The sequence below is a fragment of the Pantherophis guttatus genome, chromosome 2 (genome assembly GCF_059756535.1).
Source record: "Pantherophis guttatus breed Tessera chromosome 2, ASM5975653v1, whole genome shotgun sequence".
Lineage (NCBI taxonomy): Eukaryota > Metazoa > Chordata > Lepidosauria > Squamata > Colubridae > Pantherophis > Pantherophis guttatus.
Genome location: NC_142064.1, coordinates 88117241 through 88145146, shown reverse-complemented (window position 1 = coordinate 88145146; position 27906 = coordinate 88117241). Strand labels below are relative to the sequence as shown.

Genomic DNA, 27906 nt, shown 5'->3' with positions numbered 1-27906 from the left:
AAAAATGTCAAGCTTCTTTTAAGCTGAACTCAGCTTCTTGTGTCTTCATGAACACATCCGTTGTTTCCTTGACAGTAAAAAGATGTGACTTGCACTGCCTTTTTTCCAAGATGCTTGTCAAACAATGCATTTTGCCATTAATTTTGCCATTGAAACCACATGCCACATTGCTTTACTTTGTCAATTTTACACAGGTATTTTGCCTCATAGTTTCTTTAATAACAACATTTTTAGGACATTTGGATTTGTTGTCTGAATTATAACTGGTAGATATATAGTATATTGTATATTCTAGCATAATTACAAACTTCGATATTCCTTAGAATTCTCCCATTCCATTAATCAGAACTGAGCTTGTTGAACTTCTGAACACAAGAGAAGGTCAGTTGGTGATATCAACTGTTGAAATTTGCTATTTTGTGGCAGAATCAATCCAGTGACACCTTTAAGGATTCTTTAAGCCAGGGGTCCCCAAAACCTGGACTGCGGCCCACTACCAGGCCTTGAGCACTCAATTTGTAATAGTTCTTTATGCACCACCTTGTTCTGCTTATTGTATAATGATGTGTGTTGTATATTGCAGGGGGAATTTTATATTCAAGTAATGTTTAAACTACATCAATTAAAATGTACATCATTATAATCTTTTATGTTAGTATAGTTTTTGAATCCTGGCATTCTTTCTTTCCAATATTTTACATTACACAGGAAATGTGTAATTAAAAAGATTTTATTTCTCATGTGTGAGGAAGGCTTATTCCTTGAAATACTTTTTTTCAAAAAAGATTCCGGTATTTTGAATAAAGAATAATAGAAACAAAATCACTTGAATTTCTATGTAGGTGTTCTCATACCCACATTGATGCTGATGTAGCTATCTCTGAAGAAATAGAACTGCTGAACAATGAATTTCTGCACTCCACAATTGCCTCTAATTCCATTTCATGGTGGATTCTCCCCTCTCCCAACCTCTTTTAACTGAAATCTCATTTAAATCCAGTATGTACAGTTCTTTCTCTAACAGATGAACAGTCTCGGCCAAATCACTTTGAGATTGTGATTTAATCCCTATATTTTTGGTCTTTGACCAATTACAACTTAAATCTACAAGCATGTCAAAGGTACTACTGTGTTAATATGAAATGTGACCAGTTGTTACTCTCTTTTTTCATGTTTGCAACAAACCATTTTGGTTTCATTTGTTTCCAAATAACTTTCCACACGAGGTTTTTGCCTTTAAAGAGTACTTTAACATGCTCTCCACCATCCTTATAGAGGAGAAATTTAAGAAAATTCCTATGAGGCTACAATTTTGCCATTGAAACGACAGGCCACATTGAGTTATTTTGTCAATTTTACAGAAATATTTTGCCTCATAATTCCTTTAATAGCTGTTGGAAGAAATGTCCATCTGGGATCAGTTCCAAGTGGGAAGGAAGACACTGGAAACATGGAGACTGATTGGAAAGATGGTTTAATGGTGGACAGGACCATATGGTTTGAGGTCCTGGGCAATCGAGCACATCGGGGAGAGAGAGAGAGAGAGATTTATACCCTCTCTTGGACTTCGAATTTGCTTCCTGTTCCTGTGAAAAATGTATTCTGATTGGTTGTCAGTCTCCCATGGGGCCATGCAGGGGTAACTTTGTAGGTTGTCGTGAGTCCCAGGCTTGGTTGAATCTTGTTGGGTGATGTAATGAAGGGGCTTTGGGCAATTCCTATTATGGCTTTATGGCTTTGTCCTGGTTTGGATCTTGAGTGAGGGCTAATCCTATCACCCTGGAGCTGAAGGTCTGTTGTCTTGTAGGTAAGATGGCCCAGTCTTTTGTCTTGTAGATGAGCTGGCACCAAAATATCTGCTGGGGCTGAGTTTCTGTGTCCCTTAATATTTCTATTTCTCTTTTAGGAGAAATATTCTGCCTTTTTAATATTTCCTAGAATATTTCATTCTAGGAGAGGGGTGGGTGCTAACTTTCTACATAGCAATAGTGTGTCTTTTTAAGAGACACAGATTTGCTTTCTCTGAATTATTTATTTTGGAGCAGAAATACATCGTTTTCTCTTAATTGTTGTAAAATTTTGTGTCACAGTATACAATATAAAATTTGGCAAGGGCTAATGAGCTAATATCAGAGTGCATGTGTCTATCCTGTGAATTTTGCTGTTTTATGTAGGTTGGTCAGTGAGCACATTAAAGAATATCTCTCCCTCATGAAGATACTACATGCACTGGGACATTCAGTTTTTTAATAGCCTTATAAAATATTGTTGTCATGACACTGACCACCAGAAAGAGCCAGCGCAATGCAGCCAATAGATTTATTCTGGAAGATATACTTCAGTATTATTCACCTTACAAGTACGGTATTGGCAGAATACTAGACAACAGAGAAAATTAGTATATTGCCTCAGGCTCCTTATGCTGCAAAATGTATGTGCACTTGAGAAGAGAAAAATTCTATTAATACGAATCACATTTGATATTACCCTTTCTTGGCTATGAATACAGCAGGGTGAATGCTCTAAAAACAAAACACACACACACATATATACACGTTTTACAGAAGCACTACACTATCCTTTACAAAATCTTTATTGCTTGAAAGTAAGATTTGTTTTGACGTGGAACCATTCACAGAAGTCACAATTTCTCTTCTGTTGTCTTATAATTACTATTGAATAACTGAAGTTATTACAGTTGCTGAACTCAAAATGAGCTTTTACACAGAGCAAAGTAAACATATTAATTTTTGAAATTATGGGTTGCATTTAGTTTTAATGACAGCCAGTTTGGTGTGGTGGTGAAGGCACCAGGCTAGAAACTAGGAGTCTAGTAAGTTCTCCAGTGAGACTGTAACATCATCCAGACATGGGTTGCTACAATCGGATCTGCCTAGAGACTGAGTCATAGTTTTTTGACCACACCCCTTGTTCCTTCCTCTCAGGTCCAGTTTTCGACGCAGTCAGCCTGAGAGAAACATCTCTAACAGATCTGGCTTTCAGCCCAAGTCTGTTCGATTCTTTTAGAATCACTGTCAGTTTTTTTACCTAAAATATTTTCAGATTCAGCAGACGTACAGGTCTACCAGGCTTGCTTTAAAGACCTAGCAGAGCCGTACCAGTCTACTCATTCTCTTTTTGGAGCACACCGGTCTACCAGCACCAAAAATCGCTCCAGGCGGCCACCATTTTCAACGGCTTCACCGAAGCTGTTTTCGCCTCTGGCAAGCATCTTTTGGGCCCTCTATGCCACCAACGAGGCAGCGACAGCTCCCAAAGCCTATGCCACCAACTCCTTTGGGCAGCTATATTTCGGCAGCAGTTCCGGAATCGTGCCTCCCAGTGGCCGCCACCGCCTACAGTTTTTTTTACCACAGATCAGCTGTAGGGCGGCTCTTTGAAGCGCTGCGGCAGGCATTTGAGCACTTTTTAGCCACTCTACCACCACCGTGACGATCGGGAAGCAGCAGCAACGAGGCAGCTTGATGCAGGACGCACACAAGCGGTCTGCCTAGTGGTCTGCCAGTCTTGCCTGGTCTTCAACCACACAACCTTTGGCACTGGAAGCTGGCACGATCTAGGTCTGTCCCTTGAGCAGCATCCGCCTTGCTCATGAGTGTGTGGATGAATTTGTAGTGGGGATCATTTGTTATTATCCCCATACATTGAGAGTAATTGGCTTGATTGTGAATGTAGAAGGAATGGCAGAATCTGGAGATGGAGTTAAAAGTAATCAGCCTAGAATCCTTATATAACCATTTGTAAATCCAAGCCCCCTCCCCCAATTTTGGACTGTTGTTGATTCTTATCTAACTCTAAGCAGGTGTGGAGTGTTACTGGAGAAGTTTCCTGTGCGTACTTTAGCAGTAAATCAGCTTAATTGAATCTTCACATATGGACCAGGTCTTTCAAGCCTGACAGTGGCCATTCTGTGGATTCATTGTGGAGATAGGAAGATTCTTAGTAGTGGAAAATTCAGAATATATTATACCACTGGAACATGATACACTTAAATGTGTACTTTTCTATAAGGTTTTTTTTTTTTATCCCATCCTTCAAATTTATATACTAGTTCTCATGACAATTTCTTCCAGGGAAGGTATGACTGCACAAGAGTTGCAGAAAACACCAAAAACTGCTTAGAGAGCACAGGGAAGATGTAATAATAACAGCAGATATGATGGGAAGACTAAATCTACAAGAAATCTGAATGTCTTTTAACACTTGGGAAAGCAATTACTTTCATTGGCATTTTCAAACTGACCAATATAATTTACATTGCCTAGAAACATTTGAGACATTACATAGCATTTAACACACTTTGATGCAGTTGTTCTTTACAGTGTGCTCTTTGAATTCTGCAGTAAAGTTCAAAAGTTGCATACAAAAATACATAGATTAATAAAAATGATTAAATGTAAATTTTCTTCAAGATTTTTTAAACTGTATGCTAATGAGAAAAGCTGGATGTAACTGCCAGCAATAAATATGAAACTGGTAAGAAACAGAAGCAGTCTAATTTATCTGTTATGGTAGCAAAAACTCAATGTTAAATGGTTCCTCTAGGTGTTTATTATGGATGTGTATTATTTACAGTACCAAAATGTCATAATAGCATCTCTAAAAAACAGAAATTAAATCAAAGCATACCACAAGAGAAAGGCAGCTTCTATTCTTAGCTTCTATTATCTTATTTCCACTGCTTTTAATTTTAATTTCTCTGCTGGAATCTAATTGCTGCCACATTACTTTTCTGTATTTTTATCAGTTTTTCAGTAAATTAGAAAGTATACAACCTCCAACTGTTTCAAAATTTTCTTTAAAATCCTCACCTTAATTAGCTGCTTTTCATAAGGCACATATTCCTTCGTATAATTTAACAAACATACCATAGATTCCAAAAATAAACATTTTTTTAAACAATGTAATTACACCTAGTGCAAGTTTTCCTTATTATGGGCAGTGCAGTACAATATAGTCCCTCAAAACACCAACACTCCTGGGCATACATTAAAAAAAGCGAACAAAAATGGGACTATTAATGAAGGGACTCATAAAGTTTATCCACACATACACCTAACTGTGGCTTAAAGATAACCAACTTCCTTATGGGGTTATTTTGGCTTAGGCAGCAATGAATCAGAGCACTGATCAGGCATTACACAGCCTCCTCTTCTACACAGATAGATAAATGCCCCACTTGTCAACCTGCCAAGATGTGCAACATAGGAGCGAGCATGAGAATCCACCTCCAACTCACCCAATCAGCTATTTTTAAATAGAGGGAGAAATAAAAAGCAGAGAAGGATGACTGAGGATAAACAGATGCACAAGAATGAGAGAAGGACAAGCAAGAGAGAACCCCAGAGAGAATGGGAGCAATAGCACGTGAGAGTTGAAAAAGAAAAAACAATGAACCTGAACAGTTAAGTGAGAATGACAGAGCCTGAAACAGAGAGATACACAGGCAGCAACTGTTAAAGAATCAGGCAGCAACTGTTAACAGAATCAGTAACTAAAGTGAGGGTGAGTGAAAGAGTAGGTGATGGAGTAGATCACGGGTGTCAAATTCGGTGATGTCATGTGACATATTGCTACGGTTTTTGCCTTTGCGGAGCCAGGGTGGGTATGGCCTGCATGTGACGCATCTGGCCCGCAGGCCATCAGTTTGACACCCCTGGAGTAGATGATGAAACAGGTATTGGAGCAAGCAATAAAATGAAAGAGGGGGATTGAGCAAAAAACGGAGCGTGTGTGATAAGAGCAAACAATACCATGAGAGAGGACAGTGAATCGGGTAATGGTGACAGAGCAACAGCAATGGAGTCAATGATTAAGCTAGCAACAAAGGCATGATAGAGCAAACGTTTTAGAGCAGCTGATGAAGAGGGAAATGGGACAAGAAATGGAATACATCGTGGAGAGAATGAACAAGGAAGAAGCCATGGGAGATGGCATGATCCACAAAAGAGCATAGATTGTGAATTAGGGAATGGACTGAGCAAGGATCAATAGAGTGGGCAGTGGAATGAGCAACAGAAAAGGATAAGTAAGGAAGAGTGAAAGAGAAAAACTGGCAAAAAAAAAAAAAAAGACTGAGCAAATGAGATGGGCAAAAGAGAAACCAGAAATAAGCCATAGATCAGTGATGGCGAACCTTTTCAGCACCAAGTGCCCAAACCGGTGTGCGTGTGCATGTGTGTGCGCCGGAGCACAAGAAACCTTAAGACCAGCTGGCCGGCGCACGCATGTCTGGTTTTTGGCTGTTTTGGGGGCTGTTTTCAGGCCATTTTGGGCCATTTTCAGACAATTTTTTCAGGCTGTTTTTGGCCTGGAAAACGGCCTGAAAACGGCCCGAAAAAAAGCTTGAAAATGGTCCGGAAAATGGCTGGAAGATGGTCCGGAAAATGGTCCCAAAAGCAGCCATTTTCAGGCGCTCCAGTGCCCATGAAGACCAGCTGGCCGGTGCACATCTGCTCGCCGGAAACCAGAAGAGCAGCTAGCAATGGCACGCAGAGAGGGCACTATGTGCCACGTCTGGTACCCGTGCCATAGGTTCACCATCATGGCCATAGATTATTTGCTGGTTGGTAGGAACTGCAGCTTCTGATTGACAGGGCACACTGTGTGGGGTCTCCTGGCAAATCAAATTACATGTACATGATATAACCCATCTTTTTCTTGTGAATGATGGGTGCTTTTTTGTAAAAATAATAACTATTATACAGAATAGTAGCCCTTAGATGAGATGAAGTCATCTCTGACAATCTCAGTGGCAGTGATTACTTGACAGAAGACTCTATTATGTACAAACAGGGAAGGTGAAGTATGAAGACAAATGAAACATCTCTACTGAATGGCAGAAAACATTAATAATGCAAGCAAACAATATGAAAGCATCCATTATCAAACATTAGGTTGTTGAATCCATGAGCAATAAGTGTAAAACATGGAATGTCTAGAAAGAAAAAGCTGCTTACCTCACAGCAGTCAACAAACAAAAATCTGCATTTGTCAACTGGAAACATCAGAGCAACTTATGTGTTTTAAATAGTCATTTCAAGCTTTAAAATATACCATACATTTAAAGCTTGGTTTGTTCAATAGGCCATGAATTGTCCAGAAGACATTTTAAGACAAGTAAATGGGATTTCCTTATGCTGAGATACTAAGAAAAAGATTCATTTTTTCATTAAGTACACAAAGCATCTAATAAAAATATGCTGCTTATAATTCCTTTGTCCTCTGCTTCCCTTTATTAGAGGAAACAGTTGCATTGTAAAATCCAAGGTCAGAAAATATGCTTCAAAAGATTTGGTCAAAAAAATGTACATACATGAGCTTCTACTGTCTAATAGTAACTTGAAATAAAAATACAAAGAGCCAGTCATTTGGCAGGTAACAAAATAAGAAGTTTAGTGAATTTGCCTGAAAGTTGTTTAAACACCTTCAGGATTTTTGGATAGAAAGCAATTACTGAGAGGGATCTTGGAAGAAATTGACCAGGTAATCTTGTAACGGCTTGGATGTGTTTTTTCAAAGATATTGTCTACATTCTTTCTGAAAACAAGAGGCTATAGATTCAGATAAAGGAGGAAATCTGTGATTCTTGAGATTTTGTTGAACCTGTACCTAAAAAGCAATCTTGGAAGGATAAGGAATACTGGGATTTGTCACTCAGCAACTGCCAGGGACCCATGCTTTCTCCAATCCAGAGTTTGTACATTGTGAGTTAACAGGAGAAATCCTGTGTGTCAAGCACCAGGGAAATCAGGAAATTCAAGCAGTTCAAATGAGTATAAAGATTTATTGCAAGCTTAAGCTCTTTACAAGAATCTGACCAACAAATGGTTAAGGAAAATCAGCGGGAGATAAGACATTCAAAGTGGGCTGGACTTAGATCTCTTGTGTGACATATGATGCGTTTGACCCCCTCTCTCAGTCTCAGCCTAGTCATCTCCTACACTCTGTTGCTCAGTATTATTCTATAGCCTACCATGAATTACAATCAAGATTGACAGTGTCAATGAAGGGCAGGTATTGGAGTTGGTCACCTAGGCTATGTATAATTTATTAGCTCTTGCCTGGAAATGGAGGGAAGGAGGGAGGAAGGCTGTAATTTACATAGAGGATGTGTTTATTCCTTTAAAAATTAGATACTTTGTAAATGTGATTATGTAACATTGTTTTTGCTTTAAAAAATTTGTGTATATTAAAAATTGTAAGTTAAGACTACAGATTCATCTTTGCAATCACACTCTTGGGATAGTGGAATGTGTAGCCCAGAGTGTGATGCAAGCTTGTGAAATTTCTGCAGGTTGAAATCTGATGATTTACCCAAGGGTACTCTGTATTCTCCAGAGTAAATGCATGCTAGAATTTTGCTATGGATACTGTCAAGCTGCACACTTGTATGTATGCTTGTAAGTATGCATTTGAACTATTCACTTTTGAATGGGTGTGATTACAAATAGATATGGACTAATTATTTTGATATTCACAACAGCCATAGTAAAGTAGATTAGAATGCCTGCTTTCTATTGGTTTGTAGCCTAAAGACAAGCTACCATACATTTGTTACAACTTCTAAAATTTAAATTTTGGCATACTGTAGCATCATAAACAAGAGATGGCTCTGATAGCTTGCAGATATTAGGAGATATCTGTTCATTGAAGCCTAGGAATATACATAGGCCACTTTTTATTGTATGTGAAACTATACTCAGATCAAAATCCCATGAAACCTATGACGTTTTATTTAGGAAACCCCCCCCCCCCAAATTTTTAGCCCTTGGATTGCAAAGATATCCTTATGTTTGAAACCGTGCAGGCAATAGTAAAACAGTATACAAAATATATTCCAGAATATGCAAGGTAAGAAAAAACAGTGAGTTCTGAGTAACTTCATAGTTAATATGAAGTTGCTCTTAATGGCTAGATGGGTGGTATATAAATTTAATAAATAAAAAAATTAAAATTAAATAATTAAGTTTGGGTTTCTTATGGCACTGTTTTTTCATTTAAGAAAGCTAAGAAAGCACAGATTGTTGGGTCATGAGGAAGAATCATAATATGATTCAACAAAGGATATTTATGTCCTCTATCCACAGAGAATATAAAAAATTGTTAAAATAGGAAATTTATAAATGGAGACTGCAACAAAATGTTGCCTCATGCATTTCAGTTTAGGATTCTAGTCTGCCAAGTCCTTTGCCTTCTAATCTCTAACATTTATCAGCCTTTCCCTCCTGACACTTAACCAAAATTCTGTGCAAGCTCAATCCTTTTCAATGACTTTGCTTTCAACATATATAAAATATTACAGCATTTTTCTCACAGAGAATCTGACTGAAAAATTCTGTAGTTTTTGCTTTTATACTTGAGCCAGTATGGTGTAGTTTTAAGGTGCGGGCATAAACAGCAGGATGATTCTAGGCCTTAGACAAGAAAACCAGATGAGTGATTTGGGGCCAGTCATACTCTCTCAGCCAAACCAACCTCACAGGGTTACGGTAAAAATAGGAAGAGGTATGTTCACTGCTCTGAGTTATTTATAAAGTAATAAAGGCGGTATAAAAAATAAATAAATCTAGTAGTAAGTACTTGATCTAACCAATTTGCATATGAAGAGATGCTAACCAAATACAGTGAAAATACTCATTTAGTGGATCTTTTAAAAATGGGCTTTGATGCAATGCATGTTACTAATGACATTTCCATTATTTGCATTTACACTGTTTATGCAAATGATGTAGATTATGTAAGTTTGCAGCAATTTATGTTACCACACTAATGATGTGGAAAATGTAATTTACATTGCCTAATGACGTCAATAATATACACAAAATGATGTAAATGGGCACAAGGACCTGTTTTTGTGTTGAATGGACATTTATGAATAAAGGACACCCCCTTCTGCAAATTAATTCCTTTAAAATGAGGTTTCACTGCATGTAATATTATGTTGTAGAATGGATATTTAGTAAGATTTGGAATGTACTGTATTTGCCAAGGAAGTGGACCGTTCTGTAGTTTTATGGATTCTTTAACTGAAACAAAAAGCTGGTCACTGATCCTTAAAGAAGCAGCTTGGTCATGCCATATGGTTGCCAGCTAGCTGTACATGAGCTACTTCATCACTTAGTATAATATAAACGATGCCAGCTCCCATTCTGATAAACACTGGCTGGCACAGAAGCCTCGAATGCTTGAGAGAGTATGAAAGGAGGGAAGTAAAACAAAAAACAAAAAAACCAGTCACAATTTATCTAAGATTTCTTCATCCATCCATATTTTACAAGCATAGTTGACCAAAGATGCAGTGAAATCTAAAAGGTCAGATTGACATACATTTTGGCACTTTGCTCTCCTCTGTTTTTATTTATCTGTCCGACGAGCCATGCAGTGTGTGCATAGACACAGAAGATGCATTCTCTGGAGGAGAGTCTGTCAAGTTGACAGCCTTCACTGGGAAACACACACTGTGCTGTTGGCCAGGAAATCCAGCAGCAGCTCTGCAGGAGGAACAGGGTCAAAAAGTCAAGATGGTGCCACAACCGACTGATTGAAGCCCCATCTTTTCTTTGCAGGGTTTCATTTGCACAGCTCCAGCTGCCATGTTGACTTTCCTGTTCTTCCCTACTGATAACCTTTTCTCTCCAGGGATTTCAAACAGGGCATGGCTGGATGAGGCAACTGCTGACATTTGAGATCCACAGAGATGAGCTTGTGACATGACTGATCTTGATCTCCTAAATTCCCCATATCTACTATTTAAATGAAGAACACTGTCCAGTTTCCCTCTGGAAATGGGCTTCAATTGTTTGGTTGCGGTACACAGATTTGGGGGAAGGAGTATAAGTACCAGTTTATATTTATTGGCTGGTTGGTTATATTTATATCTGGCTTTTCTTTCAGGAGTTCAAGCATATATCTTCTTATTTTTCCCTCACAGCACCTATCTTGCGAGATGGGTTAAGCTGAGAATGACCGGCCCAAAGTCACTCAGTAACCTCCCATTGCTGAAGATGGAATTTCAGCTTAAATCACCCAATTTCAATCCAAACTTTAAACCAGGAGTCTCCAAATTTGGCAATTTTAATGCTTGTGGACTTCAACTCCCAGAATTCCTCCTCAGTTAACTGTCATTAGCAACTGTTTTGTATTAGGAGGAACTGTACTACCAATACGTGGATGCTGATCAAACAAAAAGCCAAGTACATACAATTTAAATAATCTGCTTGGATACTTCTGAGAGCCACAGAGGATGGACTTTGTAATACTTGACACATGGTTTTTGTAATATTGTTGCACTGGCTAATTAATATGGGTTTTCTTGTATTTTAAAGTCCATCTTCTGTGGCTCTTAATTTGGCTCTCATGGCTCTTACTTCTCATCAGACAAAATTATTGTAGTGCTTTCTAATTCTGCAGCATTCATTTGACCACCAATTGCAGCAAGGGGGGGGGAAAGAGAGGGGACGTTAACAGTGCTAACTGCCTAATTATATTATTTTCAAATTCATGGAAAAGATCGTTAAGATATTTAAAATTTAATTGCTGGAGCAGTGACGGTTGGACAATGAGTACAGTTAGAGCTAATTGGTTGAAGAAGTTAGCTTGCCTCATGCAATTGGCCAGTGCATGAGGGAATCTAACCTGTGATTGGTTGCTGTGAGTGTAAAGGGGAGGGTTTCCTTGTTTACTGGTTTTTTCCCCTCTATGTGCTGTGTGCTCTGTTATTTACCTCATGATGTTCCTGCTGTGTTAATTCATCTGAGGATGCTCCTCTTTGCCTATTTTATTCACTGTAAATATATTTATATATTTAGTATATAAAATATATATTTATATAAAACTCGTTTGTCTCTGACTCCATTTGGACACTGGCTGCACAATTCCCTGACAAAGATCTATGCTGGAGGATCACAAACTTTCTCAGTTCAATGCTGTTCTTAATGCCGTAGTAATTTTTTTCATAGCACCTCTAAATCAAAAGAAATGCCTAACAGTTCTGTTACTTAAGGAATCAGATTCGAATTTAAAATATCTCACGACACTCCATGCTTTTGTAGCACCATGGGACACGAGGCACACTTTTACGAACCACAAATCTATATACTGTCCATTTTTAAACAGCTGATAAATTCTTGTGTGTTATTGATCCTGTATTGTCCTTTCTACTCCCTAATCTTGTTCACTGGCATTTAGTCATCCTCACTATTAAATGAGATTTTTTATTGGCTGGATTTTAGCAAGATTACAGAGGACCGAGGAGGGGCAATTTAAAACAAAGTCTCCTTTCCCCTCATCGATATTTCAATCAACCTTCTGGAAGGAATGGTCTTGTTTAAATGGATAGTTTCAAGAAATATGTTTTTAAAACAGCATGGAAAACAGCATTTTGCATTAATTTTCACCTCAGGGCAGAATTCTTTAAATTGATTACTACTGTATCACTTTCATCTATTAGTTTGATGGTAAAAATAATGATGGAGTATTGTGCTTACAAGGGAACTGATTAAATCTCCAACAGTCTATGTGTTACTCTCTTTCCAAAGTAATTATAGCTTCAGACTTTTACTACATGCTGCTTTTAGCATAACGTGCTAGATCTCAGCTGCAGAGGCCAAATAAAAAAAAATTGTAATAAGGTAGCACACATCAGACTTTCCAATATAAATGTGCCAGCTCTCACCAGAAGCACCACTGGAGCAAACAAAATTACCTTTTCTCTCTGGGGAGAAGCCCAGAAGGCAGCATAAATATATGGTGTGCATTTGTGAACAGTCATAGGCCTGCTTAAGACAATCACGTGAATCGGAATAGTTTCTTTCCCTAGAGGAATCATGTTTGCAAGCCTCATTGTTATTGTTGACAAGAGGCACCACGAGCGAGCGATTTGTTATGAAGGCAGAGATATCAAGCGCATGCAAGCTATTGTCTCTTCATTGTTACACTGGCTATGAAAAAACATATAGGAAGCAGCTATTTAGAATTCTGAAACAAAATGCATGGTCTAAGGCCCTTGCATGGTCATGACTAAAAGAAAAGATTCCTTCAGAACATTGATGTTTACATCGTAACTTTGATGCCTCTATATATCTCTTTACATTTTCCTTTCCAAAATGTCCAGTATAATTTTGCTAGCATTATCATATTGCATTATTCTTCATTGCTTTGTTTTACTATTAGTTGCTACTAATATGCATATATCCTGAAAATAAGACATCCCCTGATAATAAGCCCAATCAGGCTTTTGAGTGCATGAACTAAAATAAGCCCCTCAAAAGATAAACACTCCCCGAAAATATTTAAATGCATGTGCAGCCAGTCCCCGCTATTTCCTCTGGTTAGGGTTAGGGAAACAGAGCTAGAAATCCAGTAAGATGGCAAGGGGAGCCCCGTCTTGCTCCATGCCCACAAAATAAAAAGACCTCCCCGAAAATAAGGCCAAGTGCTTATTTCAGGGTTCAAAAAAAATATAAGACAGGGTCTTATTTTCGGGAAAACATGGTAACTCTATAAATATCATATAAACAAGTTATGGTAGCATTCCCAGATTTCGTGCATGCAGATGTAACAATCATACGTTTCAGAAATTCTGACGATGTGAATTAGATGTCCATAGATCCAATCTATGAACATTTATTATTTATCAAAGTGCAATACAAATCAGATAGTCCCGGTAATTATAATATTCCATACAATAGGACTCCGCCCTGAGTCTCCGGAGAAGGGCGGCATATAAATCAAAGTAATATATATATATATATATATATATATATATATATATATATATATTAACAATGCAAATAAATGAAAGAGTACAAGTAGTCCTCAACTTATGACCACATTTGAGCCCAAAATTTATGGTACTAAGTAAGACAGTGGTCGAGTGAGTTTTGTTCCATTTTACAGCTTTTCTTGTCACATTTGTTAAGTGAATAACTTATTGTTAAATTAGCAACACTGTTGTTAAGTAAATCTAGCTTTCCTATTGACTTTGTTTGTCAGAAGGTCACAAAAGGTTATCACATGACCTCGGGACTCTGCAATCGCCATAAATATGAACCAGTTGTCAAGCAGCCGAATGTAAATCACATGACCATAGGGATGCTGCAACTGTCATAAGTGTGAAAAATATTCATGTCACTTTTTTAAGTGCCATAACAGTCACTAAGTAAACTGTTGTAAGTCAACTACCTGTATTCACACATATGGTATACTGACTCTTATAAACCTCTTAGACAGATCTGTAAAGCACTATGAAGTGGTATATAAGTCTAAGTGCTATTGCCATTATTTACATTCCATCCTTTTGAAAGTTTATGTGTGAAATACATTTTTATCGATGCAGCTTGATTTCTTGGATATATAGAATTTCTGTTTTCTATTGCTTTGATGAAAATTGGATATTTAATGAAAATAACTTTTCCTATACCTATATACTTACATGTTGTTCTATATATTCAGCCTAGGTGACACTGATTGGAAACTGTGGCTAAGGGATTCACAGGCATCCTCCTCTCCCTCCCACTCCTAGGAATAGCTCCTGCCATTCCTTCCCATATTTTGGAAACATGATTGGAATTCTGGTTATATTTCTGATGCTTTCATCTAATGATGATCATTCAGCAAGTGATTCGATGGTGTGACCCTTGTTTTCACAAGCAACATTGACTTTTGTCCTCAGCTGGAAAAGCAATGAAACAAATTAGGCCCACAGTTATTTAAAAATGCTTAAAATACATCTTATATTTTTTTTAAAAAAAAGATTCTCTTCTTGACATTGGGAAATAACATCTTTCATCCACATATTAATCAAGTTTGCATTCATTCCACCTGCTAATTAAGTGACCTGCATGCATCAGCAACAGAAGAGCTGGGATGACTTCATCTGTCATCCGTCTGCCATTTTCTTTCTTTTTCTTCCCAGCTGGTACAGAACAGCCAGAGAAAGTTTCACCTCTTTCCCAACTTTCTATTTTTTTTTCTACTGGAACATTTTTTTTAAAAAATCAACAGTGATCAAGGTCAGCACCACCATTGACAGGTTCACAAGGTTTACCCACCCCATTTCTGTCTTTTTTTTCAACTTTCTTGTGTAGCTATGAGGAATGGGGATACCAAACTGGAATAGTCACAGAAAGGAAATGCCTGGAGAAATTTGTTTTTTGAAAGCCTATCTTGGACTTTTATTTCTATCATAGAAAGCAGAAAAGCTGGCTCTTCCCTCTGGTCTGCCATTCAGATGACAATAGCTGACTAGGGGGAGTTACATGAGTGCCAAGGAAATCTGGGCCTTTTTAATATTAAAAGTAATCTCCTTAAGGTCAAATTGTTTGGGCCCCTTGATCCAACTTCATGTTCATTGAACATTCTGCAAATAAGAATATCATACAAACAGAGCAATTAAATTCTATTTTTTTATAGGATCGTGTTAATTTTCTTTCTCTGATGTTCTTACATAAAGGATACTGTAGACAGCGTACACAATATCTTTTGTTATTCTATGACTGGCAGTTTGCCATCCAAAATTGAAAGTGACATTCAGGGATTCTTCTATAGAGAACTTTCTTCCTGCCTACAAAAGGACTGTTTCATTGCTACCTATTAAAGAAAAACAGAACTTAGTCATCCTCAATATGATATTTTCTAGATGTATTGATAACCATCCATTTCCAGATGGACTTGGGAAGTTAAACCAATATATTTAGAGGGTACCTAATTAGAGAAATCTGGCATAAATAGCTCTCTATATAAGAGGAGAAAGCAAGTTTGCTTTTGAATGAACATAATTCTGGAGGACTACTATTTAAACCATGTTTCAATGCTACCATGTATATATGTCTTTTTCAGGCCAATGTAGGGATAATTTTAATTTCACAACAACTATCAACAGATTGTTTCATTTTGTAAGACTATTATCCTAGATACATTATCATGGATTGCTCTTCCTTATCACATCGCAGCCTGCCTGCTTTCATTTGGTGGCAAGCTGACATGATAAAAGGAAATTATCTATGATAGCAGATCCACCAAGATAACAATGTGACACAACCTAGCAATAAAAAGATAAGTGCAGTTTATCAGGCAGCAAAAAGGAATTCATATAAAACAACTTGAGTTAATGAGTGTTCCATTTACTGCTAGTAAAGAAGAAATTCCCTCCCCAAGTGTATTTTTCCAAGCTTTGCCTATAATCTTTGCCTTGCTCCTCCAGCCTTGTAATTATGGAAATACTTCTGCACACTAAAAAGAATTTAGGATAAGAGGTACTTCCCCTCCCCTGACCCGGAGAGATTGGAAAAAGGAAAACGTACATATTGACAGCATATTAAATTGATCCATGTATTGTTTTTCAGAATGAAATACAAGTATCCTTACTTAATGACCACAATTGAGAGCAGCAACTCTGTCACTAAGCAATGTGGTCATTGAGCAAAGCATCGTGTGATTGCAATGGACTTATGTCAGTTCAGCAGCAGTTGATAAATGTGACATGTCACTATGACTTGTGATTTTACTGCCAGTTACACCATTGACTCTGCCGATTGGAAGCTGGTTGTGAAGCATGCAAATGGCAATTATGTGACTGTGGGACACAGTAATGGTCATAAACAGCTGCCAATCATACAAATTTTGATCATGTGACCCTGAGGTGCCTTGACCATCATAAGTGCAAGGATTAGTTATCAAGCTATTTTTTTCAGCACTGTTGTAACTTCGAATGGTTTGCTGAACAAGGCAGTTGTTGACTAAGGATTGCCTATAATTAAGCATGTTGTCAAGATAATAAGATGAAAAGGAACAATGTTTTCAGGAGGACAGGTGGGCATGAAGAGCGAGTTTGTTTAGGTATGCAAAATGTCCTACATTCTCCTACACCCAATGAGCTGTTCAAATTCTGAAAACTTTCAGGGTGTTCATTAAAGCAGCCATGCCTTTTCCCAGGCTCTGCAACCAGGGACAGAATGGAACAGCTTCTCAAGCAGACTTGAAAAATATCATTTATTTATTTGTTTGCTTGCTTGTTTATTAAATTTATTTGCCACCCATCTCACACGAAACAATTCGGGGCAGCTTACAGGATTAAAATCCTAACAAATATATCTAAAACAATAAAAATGAAACTCCCAATCAAGATTAACATTATAGTTAAAAGATGGGGAGACAGGGAACAGAATGCATGAGGGTGGGGAGGTGGGATTGCCTCTTTATTCATCAACCACCTCCGGTGTGTTGCTCCCCCCAGTTTGCGCCAGAAGCCATCTGGCAGAGCCAGGTCTTTGGGCTCCTGCAGAAGGTCAGAAGGATGGAAGCCAATCTCACCTCAGGGGGAGGCAAGATGTTCCAGAGGGCAGAAACCAGTTGTTTTAATTAACTGAACAGAGGTGCTTTTTGCTCTTACAAGTTCTCCAACTGTAGACTTATACAGTAAAGTGTATTACTGCACAGCAAAAATGAGGAACAGAAAATCAAACATGTGATATTGAACATTTGGAACAAGAGCTTCCAAATAGGAACAATTGTCTTGGGCTGTCAGGTTGCTGCATTCTGGACCAGTTGCAGATTCCAAATCATCTTCACTTTACAATGCATGTAAAGTGCATTTCAGTAATCCAAACAGGGAGTGATCAAGGCGTGTGTAAATATGAGCAAGACCTCTTAGTATAGCAACTGGCACACAAGAGAGATTAGTACAAAGACTCTCCTGCCATGGCTACCACCTGTTCTTCCAGCAGGAGCCATAAATCCAAGGGGATTGTCAAATTGTGTATCAAAGCAGCATGGGCAATTGTTATCCCTGTTTAGTCAGAGATGTCAACTCTCCGGACCACAGAGAGATAAAAAATAATGGTGGTCCTCAATTTTCAACCACAATTGAGTCCAAAATTTAAGTTGCTAAATGAGACATTTGTTAAGTGAGTTTTGCCCCATTTTACGACCTTTCTTGGCACAGCTGTTAAGTGAATCACTGCAGTAGTTAAATTAGTAACGTGGTTGTTAAGGTTGACTTTGCTTGTCAGAAGGTTGCAAAAGGGGATCACGTGACCCCAGGACACTGCAATCATCATAAATATGAGACAGTAACTTTTTTCAGTGACATTGTAACTGACATTGTAGTTGAGAATTAGGTATTTAGCAGAGTGATGGCATGGGGGGAAAAACTATCTTTGTGTCTAGTAGTTTTGGCATACAATGCCCTATAACAAGGTCCTGAGGGGAGAAGTTGAAACAGTTTCAACAAGACTTGAGGTGCCTGAAGATATTCTCCCTTCATGCAAATCAAATTACAAGCCCAACTATGCCCAACTTCATAAAGAGTCAAGCTTTCTGCAACTGCTTGAAGTTGAGAAGTTTAAAAAATCAACTGTTCTGGCCAGGAATTCTGTCAAACGTCCTCCAGAGTTTTTGGGCTAGAAAAAGCAACTGATCTGCTCATTCTTTAAGCAGGGATCCTTTTGACAACTCAGATTCAACTTTTGGTGGTAGAAGATTGTCGAGAGACACTGTATGGCTTTAAAAGCTTTTACTAGACACTGCCCACACATTTTCAAGCCTATGTTTGCAATCATAACAAGCCTGACATTTGCTAGAGATTTGTGCAGGATGAATGCATGAAGTGCTGTTACCAATCTCCCACAACACAGAGGTTACCCTGCTAGGTGCAATGTTTAGTGTATGTTTATTTTCCTCCAGCTAAATCCATTGCCATGACTCCAATCTTTCAAAATCATTGTTTTCCAAAAGGCAGGAAATGTTTTAGAAGCAAGCATGCTTAGGCTATATCAAGAAGCTTCAGATAACTATAAAATATTTGGAATAACACAAATTAATACATGCAAAACAGCTGTATCTCCCAAAACTGAGTTTAAGAGGAGCCTAAACAAAATATTACCAACAGAATGTTGAGAGTTTTCCAGGCAGTCATGACTTGTATCAGAACACCCCACCCCATTCCCTAATAAAATAAGCTATGTGGCTGTCATAATTCACCACCTAAATTTGTTGTTGACATAAGGGTTGAAACTGTTCAATGAAGAAACTATCAATAACAGACACTAATACACAAAAATTCTACTGGGATTTCCTTGACCAACAATGACTACCTGTAGTAACCACTGCTTTGAATAACAGTAAGGATAGATCCTAATTTTTTTCCAGTTCAAAGTAGCTTGCAGCTGGGAATGTTGTAACAATATGCATATTGCTCTATTGTGGGATGTTTTACAACATGTGGGAGCTGGTTTATACATACAATGCTCCTACCTATGAACAGCCTTAATCTGACAAATTCATTAATGAGCCATGCTCAATCAAAACATAATTTGTGAAACCTGGCATCTCCAAAAGAAAACAATTTCTGCTACTGACATGATTCACAAGGCAGCTGCATTTCTCACACACATTGCCCATCACACACATAATCTTCAGAAGCAGTTCTTATCGGTAGGGAGAGCTTTATTGAAAAAACTAAGATGTGCAATTTCTTGCCTAGTAGATGGCCATTTTTTTGCTCATGCTAATTTAGCATCTTGTTTGTTTCTTTCCAAGGCTATGTAATCTCCATATCTATTGGGTTAAGGAAAACAGGAAATTTCTAAGGCAGACCCAGAAGAAGGACTTTTCAATCAGATTGCTTTGTTCTGTCCTGGGATTTAGATGATACTTACCTTATCTAGAAATTGATTTCCTACATTTCTTGTGCTGCTCCTCCACCGGGGTCAACTCATGATTTAAAACCATACAACACATCATAAAAATGGATTGTTTTAAAATATAGTAAAAAAAAAAAAGCAACCTTTTGAAATGAAACTAGTACTATGAGGGAGAAAGCTAGCCACAATAGTGAAGGGTTCAAAACAAAAGATAGAAAGAGGAAGGAGAGAGAGAGAAGGGAAAAGAGAAGAGATTTTAGTGGGAAAGCATACTGTAATATTGATGTAATTTTTCAACCTCCAATTTCCAAACCTTAAGGGTGGTCAAAAGTTGTGACATGCCTTGGGGATTATAAAGATATTTTGGTTACTTTAATATAATTTAGATGTGCTTGAGAAGTAACTACATCAATATAACTTTTTAACATTTAGTTTGTTTCATTTATAACATTGAGGTAGTCATGAAGGAGGTACTGTTCTGTAAAGTTATTTCTTACCCTGTAGCTGAAGAATTTCCCTAGAGTTTTTGGTGCCATCTTTTATTCTTTGAAGCAGACCTCACTGACTGTCCTACTTTTTCATTAGCTACTTTTTTTTGGCTGAGAGTAAAGACACACACATTCACATACATGAGCATTTCCCCCCCCCCTTTACTGCCTCAAGAGTATGTTTGCTGCCAGTAAATAGATTACGCTGATTATCTGGACAAAGATTTTATTTCATTCAATTATTTTATATTAGAGGCATCCGATCTGGACTGTAAAATCTGAATAGACCACTAGAAGGCACCAAACAGTTTTTTGTATCTCTTTATTGTTATCCAATAGTCATCCAACATGTTGCACTCCAGATTTTGTAGCCATAATTTACAACACAATATATTCATCCATAACGTGTTTTATTTAGTCTAGCTTAATCTGCAGTGCGAATTCCATATTGCACATTATATGGGGACCCGCTGTGACTTATTCAACAATCAACAAGGCTTAATGCAATGTTGTCAAACTTCCTCAACTTGGTACTTTCCAACTGGGCCAAGAATTTTGGAAATTTTAGTCTCTAAACATTTTAGATCTCCAATTAGGGGGAAAATTGCAATATGTAATTGGTAAGCCAGTGGCCCCCAACCTTTTGGGCATCAGAGACCAGTTCTGTGGAGGCAGGTTTTTCCTTAGACCGAATGGGGCATAGTTTCACACGCTGCCTGTATCTCATAGATGGGACATGGCCCTGTGCTGGTCCACGGATCGGGGGCTGGGGGACCCTGCTCTAAGATATATATTAAATTTAATATATATTTAAGTCACACCAGCATATCCCAAACTAGTGAATTAAGTGAGGTAATCATTTTTCCTACTACAAATTTGCCAAAATCAAAGAATTTTATATTTGTTTACATGAATACATTTTTTAAAAACCCAATTGTTCTTTTAGATGCTTGTAGTACCTACAAAGTCTTGCTATTTCAGAAATATTTGTGTTTCATCATTTGTTCTTCCCAATGTCTATTTATCTAAACAAAATATAATTTTGCAAATAATAACAATAGTATCTATTCTTTATTAATTTTTACTAATTCATGTTAATGTTTGCCATGCCAGAAGTATTTATTTTAAGTTTATTGCTGAAGTTTGAATATTCATCCATACATTATGTTCTTAAGTTACTAACATTTATCACTTTAGCAAATAATTGTATAAGAAATGGGGACATAATTATTTGCAAATTCTTGTACCAAACACAAGTACCTGCATTCACACATAAAACTGGACTAGGATGCTAACTATGGTTGTTTAACAAATCATAATAGCTTGGCTTCCTGCTAAGCTATAATGTGTGAGTTCACCAAAATGATAAGCTAAATAAAATGAAATCACATATAGCTTGATGAGAAATATGAATCCAAATACCAATTCATGAAAGAGCCAGAACCAGCTTTTTTCAGTGGCAAAAATGGATGTATAAAGAGAAAATAGGCTTGCTTCATCCCTCAGTGAGGAAGTGGCAATCAGACAGGAGTCATGTTGTACAAAATCTTTGCCAGGATTTAATTTGAAGGTTTAGTTACCAAATCTGGCCTCAATAAATATCAAGAACTACCAGAGTAACATAGTCCTTTCTTCCATTCTGAGGCATCAACCACAATCACCTCTCAGTAATCTACATCTCTAGGTCAACAGGAACAACTTCCAGGCTTGTTCGCCTGTGAGATTTTTCATTACAGGAATGATGGTTTGATGCTTTGACAAACAGCTCACTTTTTGAAGCACATTCTTCTCCACAAGAACAGTAGAGAGGAAATACTTAGCAACACAGCATTCCACTGGCATGCATTGCAAATGGGAAAAATCAGCAGGAAACAGCCTCTAAAATTTATAAAGCCATCATATATAATCCCCTATATTAGATATAGGCAACTTGATACTTTTGGACTGGAACTCCCCAAAACTCCATCCACCAAGAGTATAACAATGAGAGATATTTGGGTAGTTGTTGCAGTCCAAAATGGAGGACACTATACTGCCTTCCTTGGCTTGTACACACTAAGTACTTTTAGTCAGCTCAAAACATCCCACATGTTTGCAATTAACTCATTTTCAATATCCATTAATGTCACCAACATTGTCTTGCCTTCCTGAAACATGCATTTAGCTGCATCCAAATAGCAACAATAAAACACAAGGGTTTTTTTTTCCTAGCCTGTGCACACATAAATCACTTTTCATCTGCCACTAGCACAGGTGGAGCCTTTTCAAAAGGGGCAGATCAATAGAATAGAATAGAATTCTTTATTGGCCAAGTGTGATTGGACACACAAGGAATTTGTCTTAGTGCATACACTCTCAGTAACAGTAACAAAAATAGGGGGAGGGGGGGAATCTCTTATGTTGCAGTTGCTTCTAAGCCTCTCAGCAGAATGCACAAAATGCCATTGAAAAAGAGAGCAACACACACCCCTTAAGATAGAAGAATAGAGAGGCCAAGCTTTGCTTAGCAGCAGGGCAGCTCCGCACAAATCCAACTCCAGAAACCAAGATGCGCGGCAAAACTTTACTTAGGTAGATCTCGCTGGTCCAAACCCTTCCATCAGTTAAGAGGCTTTTTAATGTTGCTTGCTTCTCTCGCATCCAAGTTTCGGGTGCATTTTTCTTTTTGTTTCGACTACGTTTGGGAAATCCAACTGTACATACAAAGACGTGTTAAGTATCTTCTACACACGCATACACAACTCAAAGCATCCGAATAGGCACCCTCGATTCTCCGCGCAACGAAAGCCATAGTCACCCACGCAGCAATCAGATATCTGGGCTGTACGATCCTCTGGTACAAAGAAAAACGCAGGCTGCTCTACTTGTATGTTGTTTTGCGCGCGCGCACATACACACATACACTAGACTAGCACACTTTTTTTTTGAAATGCCTCGTGGAATCCAGATAAATCCTCTACGGCAGGCAATGCGTAGCAAATATTTCCAGGCGTCCCGAGGATTCTTACATATACATACATTTATACATACATACATACACACACAACCTACCTAATTTGCAATTGCAAGCTGCGCCTTCTTCACCCTGCGTCTTCTTTTAATATCCCCAGAATTTCCCCGCAGACCTAACCAAGGGCTCTTTGTGTACCTTCATCGCTCCTTGCCCGAACTAAAAAGCGGAGAAGGAAAGCAAAGTTTTCCGGCGAGATTAACCCTCACCCCCACCCCAGTCAAGGGGATCAGCCCCAGAGATCTGCCTCTAGACCGCAAACCCCACCTTTCGGAGTCAACCCACCGCGGCTCCGATCTCCGTCTCTTGCCTCACCTCCGGGCGCTTCTCCGACTCTCCTTTTCCTTTTCTCCGGCACCGCCGCTATCCAGGCTAGGAGTAGCAATATCCACTCAAGAGGCTGCCGAGAGACACCGTCTCCATCCAATGCACGATCATGATCTCCGTGTGTAGCGATGCATGTACGGGAGAGGCTGCACTTTGGGGTTTCGGCGGAGGATCCGTTCTTTCAGCCCGGATACTCCTGGTTTACCAAGGTCCTGAGGACGAAGCGGGATGGGGTGTATGTGTGTGTGGGGGGGAAGGGGGGTCTCCTACTTGCTCAACAGAAGAAACAGCCGGGGCAGAAAAGGAGATTGATGATGGTGTGAGGAGGTGGGAATCGAAGGGAGAAAGCCAGCGAACGAGAGGTTTGCGCAGGCGCAGGACGGAGGACAGTCAGCGTGCGCGGTAGCCCCCTCGTGCTGCTTCCCACCTCCTGGGTCCTTCAAGCAGAACCAGTTGCCCTATAGGCGAAGGGGGCGTGGCGGGCTGTGCGGCGCCCTGGCGGTGGGGGGGAGGGGTTCTTTTTTCTGTCCACGCGCGCCCTCCGCATCCTGCCCGTCTCCTTTAGCATGGCTTAGTGTCGCCTGGGTGGCTTCCCGCCTCTCTTTTTCTGGAAAGCGAAGTGCTGTTTCTCCTCACCGACCTCCGGGGTTGTCCCTGCCTTGCCCGGTCTCGCTTACCATGTGGGCGTCCTTTTCCTGCGTGTAGCCCGGGTTCTACTTAAGAGTGCTTGCTGAGGGAGAGGGAAAGAGGAAAGGATGGGATGGGGTGGGGAATTATGTGTAAGTGAGGACGAAGAGGAGGTTCCTGCTTCGCTGCAGTTTATAAGCGCGTAGTTAAATTTCCTGCTGCAGTTAAATTTCTAGCTGCATGTGCTGTGGTACAGCATCATCTCTTACTATTTCCACAAAAGTGTTCCTAGAGGGATAGAATAAAGACCACAAGAAGTGCTAGTACCGCTTTATAAGACCTTAATAAAAATACACCTGGAATATTGCACCCAGTTTTGGTCACCACTATACGGGTATTAAAAAAAAATGTCGAGACTATGGAAAGAGTAGAGAAGAACAACAAAGATGATTGGGGGGCTGGAGGCTAAAACATAATGAACGGTTGCAGGAATTAGGTATCTAGTATAATGAGAAAAAAAAGGACTAGGGGTGACATGATAGCAATGTTCCAATATTTGAGGGGCTGCCATAAAGAAGAGGTAGTCAACCTATTTTCCAAAGCACCAGAAGGCAAGACCAGAAACCATAGATGGAAACTAATCAAGGAGAGAAGCAACCTAAAACTAAGGAGAAACTTGCTAAGAGTTGGAACTATTTACCAGTGGAAGGATTTGCCTTTAGAAGTTTTGGGTGCTCCATCACTGGAGGCTTTTAAGAAGAGACTGGGCAGCCATTTCTATGAAATGGTACAGGGTCTTCTGCTTGAGTAGGGGGTTGGACTAGATAGAAGACCTCCAGGATCCATTCCAGCTATGTTATTCTATCTTTTAAAAAGGACAACAAAATGAGGATATTGAAATGCACTGGGAGTGCATGGAGGTGTGTGAGAGAGAAAAGAACTCCAAGGTGGCTTCCAGGGTCTCCTGGGGAACTTCCTTGAGGTGTGTTTGCGTGTGGTAGATAAATTAATTCTCTAAATGTTCAGATTGCAATCGCTGAAAGGCCATCTGGGAGCTGCACTCATCTCTCCAGAGAAAGTTGGTTAGAGTGGTTGAATTACAGAGCTTATGCAAAAGCACTTTTGTAGACGTAGATGTACAGATTAAAATACTGATAATTTTTCCTATCTTAAAAAAAGAATAATAGCATTTGGCACTTTATAGCAATTATGTCACAGGTTTTATTGGCAAGGCTTCCTTTCAGAGCTTCCTTTGTTTTCTTCCAAGCCAAGATGTAGCAAATAATTATACAGGTAGTCCTTGACTTACAATCATAATTGACCCTGGAATTAAGTTCTTAAGTCTTACTGGTCATTAAATGGGTCATCATGTGACCAACCTACTTTTACAACAGTTTCTGAAGCAGTCATTAAAGGAAAGCTGCAATTGTTAAGGGAAGCCATCGTTCACAATGGGCACTTTTTTGTCAGAAAGTGGAAGTAAAACACCAAGAAAAAACATTGTAAATTGTAGTCACGTGATCATGGGATGTTGCAAAGAGCTGTGAATATGAACTGGTTGCTGAGTGCCCACAATGAAATTGCATGAGTGCAGATGGGGGAGGGGACAGACATCAAGACTTTGAATCCAAGTTATAAATACCTTTTGGAGTTCTGTTGTCACTTCAAACAATCACTAAGCAACCAGTTGTTAAACAAGGACTACTTGGGTAGCCCTTCTTTCCACTCATGTCCCCATCCAGGAACAAAAACTGAACTAAAATAAGACAAACATATGACTTATTTCCCCTTGGATATTTCCCCATATATGGAGAAAATAATTTTCCCAAGCTTTCCAAATTAATTCTATCAATGCAGCAGTTTCAAATCTGTTTCTGAATTTATTTAGGCCACTATGCACCTGTTCCTTGTAGCACTGTCCAATCTAGATAGTTTATTTCTTAGACTTTAGTATTATGTACAGGAACATATACACACATCATTTCAATCACAAAGTGAAATTTCAAACTGCATGTTCATATCTGGGCTGCTTTCTGCACCACTTGAATGGTGCACTATAAATGCATATGTCAGTGCATTGTAATCTGCTGTGGTGATACTGGAGAAAGGCATGGATTCAAATGGCAAATATGCCAGTTTTAGAAATGGCAGAGCGTGTTTACATTGGGTGGGTTCTACTTACCTTTACTACTGGTTCGCGATGGGAGCGCGTACACAGAAGCTTCTGTGCATGTGCAGATCATCAATTATGATGTCCAGGCGGGTGGGCAGAGCCGCTTTTACTACCGGTTCTAAAGAACCGGACAAAACCAGGAGCAACCCACCACTGGTTTACATGCAGAGGGTATTGAGTTCAGTATTTGACATTTTTGGATCATTTTTTTTAATTCTGAAGTACCAGAGAGCCTTACAAAACAATATTCTGCTTGACGGTGCATAGTCTACACCCAATCTAAAACAAAATACATTCCTGAGTTTCTGAGAAACAATTGTGAATAAGGCAGAAGAATGGACTTTCGTGGTCCTAAAATATATTCTTAATTCTTAGTGAACTTGAATCAACACTTCTTTTTCAATTGAAAATGTAAACATTAATAAGATTATTACTGAGAGGATAATATCAAAGCAAGGTATGCAATATCGCCATTCACATGAGGTAGAATTTTTCTTTACACTTTAATTGAAATCGCCGTGCATGGAAATGCTTCATGCCAGATTAAGGCATACACTTTCCCTGCCATTTTACCTGTCCCATTTGTGTATCTTATTTATTTATGTTATTTATTTATTTAATTGTTTTGTCAACAAGTACAAGGAAACAAGTATCAGTATAGATATAGACATGGACACATGAAAAAAATGGCACAAATAAATGGATATAAATAAGCAAAACATAGCCATAAACACATAAAATAAATACATATAAATGGGGACAGTAGGAGAGGGACGGTAGGCACACTGGTGCACTTATGCACACCCCCTTAGGGGCCTCTTACGAAATGTGAAAGGTCCACGGTAGTCAGTTTAAGGTAAAAGGTATGGGGATTAGAGAAACTAACAACAGGATCAGATAGAATGTTCCAGACATTTACTACCCTATTGCTGAAGTCGTATTTTCTGCAATCAAAATTAGAGCGTATTACATTTAGTTTGTATCTATTGATAGTCCTTGTGTTAGTGCAGTTAAAGTATTGTTCTGTAAAATTCCTTTTTCTGGAAGAATACAAAATTTATGCTGGCATAGCAGATCTACTGTGCTTTCTGTGCCTACCATCATGATGTTCCAAGGACAAATCTTCCTGAAGTTGCTGAACAAAATTCTACTTCTTATTAGACAATACATTGGTTGATGCTGCAGAAAGTACAGGTGATCCTTGAGTTACAACAGTTCATTTAGTGACCGTTCAATGTTACAACGGCACTGAAAAAAGGGAATTTGTGACCTTTTTTCACACTTAACAACCATTGCAGCATCCCCATTGTCACGTGATCAATATTCAGACATTTGACAACTGACTTATCTTTATGACAGTTGCAGTGTTCCAGGTCACGTAATCAGTTTTTGTCCTGGCAAACAAAAGCAACGGGAAAGCCAGATTCTTGTAACAACTGTGTTACTAACTTAAGAACTGCATTGATTTCCTTAACAACTGTGGCAAGAAAGGTCATAAAATGGGGCAAAGGTCACTTAACATTGTTTCACGTAGAAATATAAATTTGGCGCTCAATTGTGGTGGTAAGTTGATGACCACCTGTATATAGCTGCAGAACATCTGCAAATGTCAGGTTT

The 27906-nt window shown here is 38.7% G+C and overlaps 1 protein-coding gene across 5 annotated transcripts in view; it reads right to left on the bottom strand.

The window, feature by feature from the left end:
* The window catches only part of PLPPR1 (phospholipid phosphatase related 1), a 130672-nt gene extending 106458 nt beyond the window's left edge, over positions 1-24214 (bottom strand). Inside the window, exons 1-2 of one of the 5 annotated variants that reach the window (XM_034410618.2) lie at positions 23478-23625; positions 23204-23321 (exon numbers count right to left, since the gene is read on the bottom strand). The gene's annotated coding sequence lies outside the window, so the exon portion shown is untranslated. Of the gene's footprint in view, positions 1-14455; positions 14474-23203; positions 23322-23429 lie in introns of those variants that run through there. The other 4 variants (XM_034410615.3, XM_034410617.2, XM_034410616.2 and 1 more) reach the window with 4 other exon arrangements.
* Between the last annotated feature and the right edge of the window lie 3692 nt (positions 24215-27906).